This window comes from Sciurus vulgaris (genome assembly GCF_902686455.1).
Source record: "Sciurus vulgaris genome assembly, chromosome: 15".
Taxonomy (NCBI): domain Eukaryota; kingdom Metazoa; phylum Chordata; class Mammalia; order Rodentia; family Sciuridae; genus Sciurus; species Sciurus vulgaris.
The window spans coordinates 40,211,109-40,219,606 of NC_136476.1; positions in this window are offsets into that span (position 1 = coordinate 40,211,109).

Genomic DNA, 8,498 nt, shown 5'->3' on the forward strand with positions numbered 1-8,498 from the left:
CAGCTGAGACTGAGAATCATGTCTTAGTAGTACCATGACTTTTGCCAGCAATTAGTTTATGAATTAGCACATGATCCAGTTCTGGTCAATAAAATGCAAGACAAAGGATGTAGGAAAGTTTAGAAAGACTTTCTTCCCCAAAAAAGAAACACAAAAGGCAAATGGCCTTATTAAAAGTCCAAGGCTAAAATCATCACACAGAGGCACAGCTACCAAACCAGAGGAAAATGGAACCAAAACATGTAGTATGCCCAACCTCTCACCTTCCAGGAATTGGAAATAATAAATATCATTATTACATAAATCAGATCCACAGTTTTTCTGTAATTAGAAACTAGGCATGCTAAGTGATTTGCTCCAAGAGCAAAACTTATTTTACTCCTGACTTCTGCAATTCAAGTTCCCAAGGCTGGATACGTGTGAGAATGAGGATCACTTGGGAGAGCTTCAGAAAAAAGTCAACTCAGTCTCTACCCTAGACCTCCTCAATCAGAATCTCTGGAGTCCAAACCCATGAAACTCAATCTCTACAAAGCTCACCAGAAGATTTCAAAACAATCAGCCTGTACACTGGTATTTGGGAATATCAGTGGGAGAGGGAGAGAAAATGATAAAAGTAGCAATATATCTTGCTATATAAGATGGAAAGAACTTTAAACATTATCTAGTATGGCTTTGTCTCCTCACAGATACAGCAATTGAGGCCCAGAGAAATAAAATCATTTGCTCTAAGAGAAACATTTGTTCTTTGACACCAATAAAAAAATGTACAACCGTATTTACATGATTTGTAGACTCTATTTGGTATATGAACCAGCTTGAAAATTTCCTGAACTATATATGAAAAGACGTGTATATGATGTTGGCTAACAAGAAGCTGACATAAATACTTGTTTCCTGCACTGCTTAAGTTCAAAGACATTATGAGTTAGTTCCATTGGAATTTTCTTGTCCTTTTTTCTACCAAGGTATAGTGTCATTAGAAACCAATAATCTGGGGAGAAAATTGCCAATGGTTCAAATAATATCTCCTCTCAGTTTTCCATGATTGTCCAGTATCTATTACCATCTTAGATTTTCCTTCAGATATTTTTCTCTGCCTTAGAATTCTTTAACATGCTAATAAGAACAGATGGACCAGATGAAAATTTCTATTTAGGTTGGTAATTCTTATCCCACATACCAACCTCTGTAGAATGTCCCTTTATATTATACCACCAGTAAGGAAAACAAAGCCCATCAGAGGGCTGGGGAGATAGCTCAGCTGGTAGAGTGCTTGCCTCGCAAGCACAACGCCCTGAGTTCGATCCCCAGTACCGCAATAAAAAGAAAGAGAAGGAGCCAAAGCCCATCAGAATAACAAATACACCTTAACTTTCCTTTCTATTTTGAAAGGAGATGGAAATTAGAATGTACTCATCAATTAGATTCATGCCTACAGCTAAATTCTAAGTGGCTACTAGAAGGCAAAAGTCAGCATGCTATTTCTGAGTAGTAGTAATATACCTTCTTCATATTTCCTAAGACTTTTGACATTATCAGAGTGGAATGATGGGTCTCAGACAGTCCTGTTATTCATGGGTTTCTTAACAGCTCAGAATCTGAAGAATGAGTACGTAAGATATTTTTCTCTATGCCTAGGTTACTTTGGAATTGGATCATGGTTGTGACTGTGCACATGGAGGTAGAATGTTCCTTTAAGTCTGATGGATAAAATAATATTTGCAAATAAACAAATTTTAAAATATTGGTATTATCAGATTATGTTTTCCTACTTCTAGGATTTTGCCTTCTATCTCCATCCTCTCAGTCCTATCCTCAAGGGACTTTGAGCTACTCAAACTCAATACATGGGCCCTCTTCGAAGAGGTTTCCTTTTCTGGTTTTCTGATTTCTGTGTTTTCATCACAAAATCCTAGGAGTAGGAAAACATAATCTGATAATACCAATATTTTAAAATTTATTTATTTGCAAATATTATTTTATCCATCAGACATAGGGTAAAGTGAGAATGTATGGGGAATACTTACATGAATAAAAATACAAGAGATGTGTTGAAATGCGGTATAGGCAGGGTAGTATCTTTGTATTAAAAACCTGATAACCTCTATGACAGTAAAAGTCCAAATTAGTGTTTTCCAAAGTATATTCTGCAGGATAATGATTCTGCAGACTTTCAAATAAAGTTAGATGAAAACTAAATAAGGAAGTAGTATTGGGAAAATTGAGTTAAGTAAGGAGTGTGACTCTCCAAACGTGAGGCTCAAATATGATGACTTTTCCACACATATTTGGCCACATGATTTTTTAAATAAGATTTTTATTGGTACAATTTTATTATATATAGTAGTGGGATTCGTTATGCCATAGTTAGACATACACATAACAATTTGACCCATATTTTTCCCCAGTACCTTCCCTTTCCCTCCTCTTTGCCCTCCCCCTAACTCACTTGCTGTTCTCTACTGATCTCCCTCCTGTTATTATTATTTCAGTTTGTGCATTATGATTGTGTGTGTGTGTGTGTGTGTGTGTGTGTGTGTGTGTATGCAAGATGCATTAGTAGTATGTTCACACATGGACATAGCATAGTCAGTAGATTTTGTACCCCTTTACTTTCCATGTCCTCCCCTCCTTTGCCCTCAATCTCCTTCCTCTACTCTATCCTCTATTCTATCATTCTCCCTGCTATTTTCATAAGATCCCTTTCTTTTTTATTCCTTTATTTTTTTCATAATCACTATTTTTTAACAGACATTTTACAGAAATCAGGAACCACAATAAAGATGAAGTCGTTCACCAGTTGGAGGTGAAAAGAAATGGATTTCTAAAAGTAGGAGCAGAGCTGAGGCAAATGGCTGGGATAACCCAGGTAACTATCCCTGCAGATAAGTAGTTTTGGAATGATTCCACCCACAGGTGCCCCAGAAGCAGAGCTGTTCTTCTGAGAACCCTCAAGGTTTACTGGCTGTCCCTAATTACAGAAAAATGCGTCTACATATTCTTTGTAGAATATGCATAGCTTATTTGATTTAATTCTTAATAAAACACCTATTTCGATTTAAACACAATACACTCACACATGAGGCGAGACTACTATATACCTCCCAACAGGAGTCATACTTTCAATTGGTATCCAACAATTGAGCTCATTTTGTTACTGTTGCTGATGTCATGAATTTTGGTGCCAACTTTCCTATAAAGAGCTGGCTCTCAACCCTATTGACTGGAAGTTGCATAAGAGGATCAGAATGAGGCTCCTCTTTCTAACTCCAGCTTTCTCTTCGAGCATTAAAATCCCTACTGAATCCTTTATTGAATCTTGCCCTGTGCAAAGCACTTCTGTATAATCTCTTCCCTTTAAACAACCCTCTGCAGTAGCCATTATTATGTGCTTTTTCAGGAGAGGAAACTGGAGAGTCAAAGTACCATGCTAAGATCATACAGCTGACCCCCCACAAGCATGTGCTTTCATTAAAGTTGAAAAAAGAGCATGTCAATGGTCCCAAGAGGACAATAAAAAGGAACAGCTATGCCTGATAGTCTATTCTTTTGTTAAGTACCTAATAAGTTCAAAGTGGCAGCAACTTCTCTTTTCCTGTCTCTCTGGATTTGGTAAAAATCCTTCTAAATCCTCTATTCTCTTAATTGTCCAAATATACCAAACTCCTATAAAAATGATCAAATCTAATGTATGCATGTATTAGGATGGATAAGTGAAAAATATCTAAATAACTTTGCAATCAAACCCTTGGACTTATAAGTTGGTAACGCAACCATGGAAAAAACCCCAAATAAAAAATTAATGCATTAATGGTGTTTATGTTTTTATTACCCTGTAATTATATCATTCCTGTGATTGTTTTTCTTTTCATGCTGGACTATAAAATGTTGCTGCCTCAACCTGTTTCAAACATCTACATTTGTAGGATTAGGACTAGTGATGTTTTGCCAGTTTCCATGAAAGAGAAGCCAAGAGCACTGAAACCATTTTCTTTGATAGTTAAAGTCCTTCATTAATTTGACACCTGGCACTCCCAGCTGTATTCTTTTTTTGTGGAATTGTTCTGGTCTTTATTTTTTTTTTAATTTTTTATTTATTTTTTAATTGTAAACAAATGGGATACATGTTGTTTCTGTTTGTACATGGCGTAAAGGCATACCATTTGTGTAATCATAAATTTACATAGAACAATGTTGTTTGATTCATTCTGTTATTTTTTCCCTTCCCCCCACCCCTCCCACCCCTCTTTTCCCTCTATACAGTCCTTCCTTCCTCCATACTTGCCCCCCTCCCTAACCCTAACTCTAACCCTAACACTAACCCTTTCCTCCCCCTCATTATGTGTCATCCTCCACTTATTAGCGATATCATTCGTCCTTCGGCTTTTTGAGATTGGCTTATCTCACTTAGCATGATATTCTCCAATTTCATCCATTTGCCTGCAAATGCCATAATTTTATCATTCTTTATGGCTGAGTAATATTCCATTGTATATATATATACCACAGTTTCTTTATCCACTCATCAATTGAAGGACATCTAGGTTGGTTCCACAATCTGGCTATTGTGAATTGAGCAGCTATGAACATTGATGTGGCTGTATCTCTGTAGTATGCTGATTTTAAGTCCTTTGGGTATAGGCCAAGGAGCTCTAATTTCCAGACTCTATAAAGAACTCAAAATCTCTACACCAAGAATGCAAATAATCCAATCGACAAATGGGCTAAGGAAATGTTCTGGTTTTTAGATAACAGTACACCCTTCTGTAATGAGAATTGCATTTATGAAATTAGTTATTGCACTGATTTTTATACTTTGCTGTTATAACTTACATTAGCTATCCTCTTATTCTAAGTACCAATTTATTACAAAGGTAGGATTATTCAAATTGCAAAGTAGCTTATTCAAACAAAATGTTCCTTATCATCTTTCCCCTTGCTAGAAAATTCTTCATTCTAAAGGCACTATTCACTTGTTCCATATATTTTGTAGTATTCCAAATGCTGCCAAAATATGCATAAATGCATGGAGACCTAATTAAGTCCAGATTTGCCAAGATGGATAAATTAGTGGGTGATTACTATTTTCTTTTGCACAAGATTGATTACAGAATTCCTGTAAGTGCAAGTTTTCATTTTACCGGGTTTTGAGAAGTTCATTTTCCAGTCAGTTTTCAGAAATTAACCTCTTACATAAAGTGAGGAACCCTGTGTAGTTATGTAAATTTAAAAATATCCTACTTTTAAAAAGCTTGGGTTCGTATCTAGAAACAAGAAATTGCTACCAAAGCATGTATTAATTTGAAGTGTATACTTCTTTTATCAATTAAAGTATTTTAGACTAAATAAGTATCTAATAGTTTTTATATTATATAAATATTTACATATATTTTATATGTAAGCAATACATAGATTTTTTTTTTCCTTCTGGTAAGAACCATATAGTACTCATCATTTTAACATATGAGAATCCCTAATAAACTATCAGGTTTTTATTTAAGCTAATAAATGGTTATCTTTTGCCTCAGATTTTTTTAAGTGATACAAAATATTAAATTGCTAAGAGATACTTCCTGCTCAAGTTGCCCTCTGGTTTTATCTGTTCTGCTTTGGAAAAGCTCCAGACTGTCCTGGAACTGACCTCGTAATCCAGTATTTCCAGTCAAAGCAGCATTGTGTAAGAGCATCCCGTGGCTCTTCCTTGACCTACATCTCAACCACTTTCACACTTTCCTACTTTCTCCCCAACCTGCAGTCCCTACTTTAATTCTGTAATAAGGTGTTGCTAAAGAAACGAGGACTATGGGTTCAATAGGGAAATGGATTCTACTTTCTACACTACAACGATGTGTCTCAAAAGAAGACCAAGAAGATTTGCATCTGCATTCACCTCTGATGCTTCTTCAAAACGCAGACCACTGGACCCAACCTCAGGTCTATAGAACTCAGGGACTGTAACTTCTTCCAGAGTCTACAGCAGCTTTCCAGTTATTTCTTATGCACACTCAACTTCAAGAACTACTGTCCTAGATGGCCAGATGGACTCCATCACACATACGGGGAAAAAAAAAATTACCTGGGGGACTCCTATAAAGATGGTAAAAGGAGGAGACATTTGAGTCTTTTTTAGAGAAATTCCATTAAAATATTTATGAAACCATCAAAAACTAAAAATATTCTCAGAAAAAAGCAATAAATAACAAGAAATAAGCATGTACTAGGCAATGTGATATTTTGTATGTGCTTCACCTCAAAAGGTTTTGCTCTGTGTTTCACTTCCAAAGGAATTACAAGCCCTACTTTGTGATGGGGATGTAAGGGTTGAACAGTGAGACACAAGAGAAGGTTAAGCAGCAATTGGGTAGCTGAACCTGAAGCACGTTCTGCAAGTGTCCATTCAAAAGGAATACAGAGAATAAAAGCCCACCCCTGGCCATCAGCCCCTTCCCAGGCTTGTTCTTCTCTATAGCATCTTGACTCCAGCTTTGATTCAGGTTTCCTCATATTCATTTATATCACACACTAATCAAATGAAAAAATTATATTTAAATAACCAATGCTGAACAGAATGAGACAAAAAGTTTTATTTTTAACTGACAATAATAATTGTACATATTTATGGAATACAGTTATGATATTTCACTATATGTATAATGATCAGATAAGGGTAACTGTTACATCGATCACCTCAAAATTTTATCATTTCTTTGTCTTGTGTTCAGAATCCTCTCTACTAGCTCTTTATTTTGGAAATATATAATTGATTGTCACCAACCATACTTACCTGACCATGCTACAGAACATTAGAAGTTATTTCCCCATCAAACAAACCCCAGTACCCATTAGCAACCCTCTTTCCACCACCCTCTTCTCCCACTTCCCAGATTCTGGTCACCCCAAAATCTTCCACTGGATAAAATATATAATCACCCATAGCAAGGGAGAAAAAGTCATCTAACTGCCAAAAGAGTTTAAATCAGTTTATATTCTTTTATTCCATGTAAATATCACAAAATGACACTTACCTCTTTCTGATGAAAAAATAAAAGAGAGATCCAGGAATTTTACACTAAAACTAGGCTAGGTATAAGAAAAATATAGGAGATTTTCTGATTCCTAACATTTTGGAAATATACCACTTGAGTGCCTTTTCTATTAAGAAGTAATGCATGATGAGAAATTTTTAATATTGAATTATCTTTTCCCATCAGGTCACAATATATTTTCAGGGATAAGTTCCCATAAAGATTGAGAAGGGAAGGAACAATCAGTTGAAAATAAATTTTTACTTTTGTTAGTGTTGGTGTCTTTTATTTTCTATATGTATACCTCATAAAAAAAATCAAAGTATGCCATTTAGTCATATTTTCAGTAAATATTCAACTGATAATACAGTTAAATGCCATTTCTCAGAGGATTCTCTTTGACTTCATGTAGGCTAAACATGTAAAGCCAACCAATACACAGAAATGTTTTTTCTGCCAATATGCTCACTGGAATTCACAATCTGGAAGTCAGCTAAATTTTCCTGGATGGAATTCAGATAGTTCTGATTTATTAATAAGTACAAAGTTTGTTAGTGAATAGGGAGGGTAAAAAGCCTACTGCATCTGCCATTAGGAAAATTCCAATCATTGCCTTCTTTTAAGTTTAATGTAGGTGATCACGGACATTGAATAGGAATTTGAAAATGTTTTTAACCTGTCTCCTGAATTTATTTCTTCCTTCAACCACAACATATCATACCAGGGACCGTGCCAGGTATGAATAGAAAAAAATAAAGGTCAGACCTCATCTCTACCCTCAAAGAGGTTGTTTCCAATCAAGCAGAAAGGTTTAAAGCTGCGTCTTTGGAAGCTGCTTCTTCATCTTATAAAAAAATTATTTTGCATTGGCTCTTAGACTTGGACTTGGATAGAGTTACAAAATATAGTTATATAATATAGTTTTTTATATATATACATATATGCAGTGCATATGAAGAAATTACATTGTCATTTATTGAATGTTTACTAAATATCAGATCCTATGGTAAGTTCTTTCACATTTTATTTCATATCATCTTCACAATAGATTTCTTTTGCATTGGAGAAAAAGAGCTTTATCTCCACTTTACAAATTAAGAATCTGAGTTTAGAGAAAATATTAGTCATAAATAATGTTGGCAAATAGAGCATCTGCCTCCAGCCTTTTTGATTCGGAGTTGATAGCTATTGATCTTCTCTTTACTGTCACCTCCTTACTGAATGAAGACAAACATTTCTTATATTGTTTATACAAAGTGATATTAACTTATATGCAGAATCTTCTCATAAAACCTGGTGTGATCTTGACATTGGTTCTAACAATTGCAGGATAACACAGATTCTGGGGGTCTGTTATCAGTGAAATGATGCAGAAGGTAAGGAGAAGAGGGAATTTCAAGCTTTGTAAACGCTGTGTTGAAAGTATATAGTTATAGTTACAGGTCTCTCCTATAGGTTGTGGCGATTTCT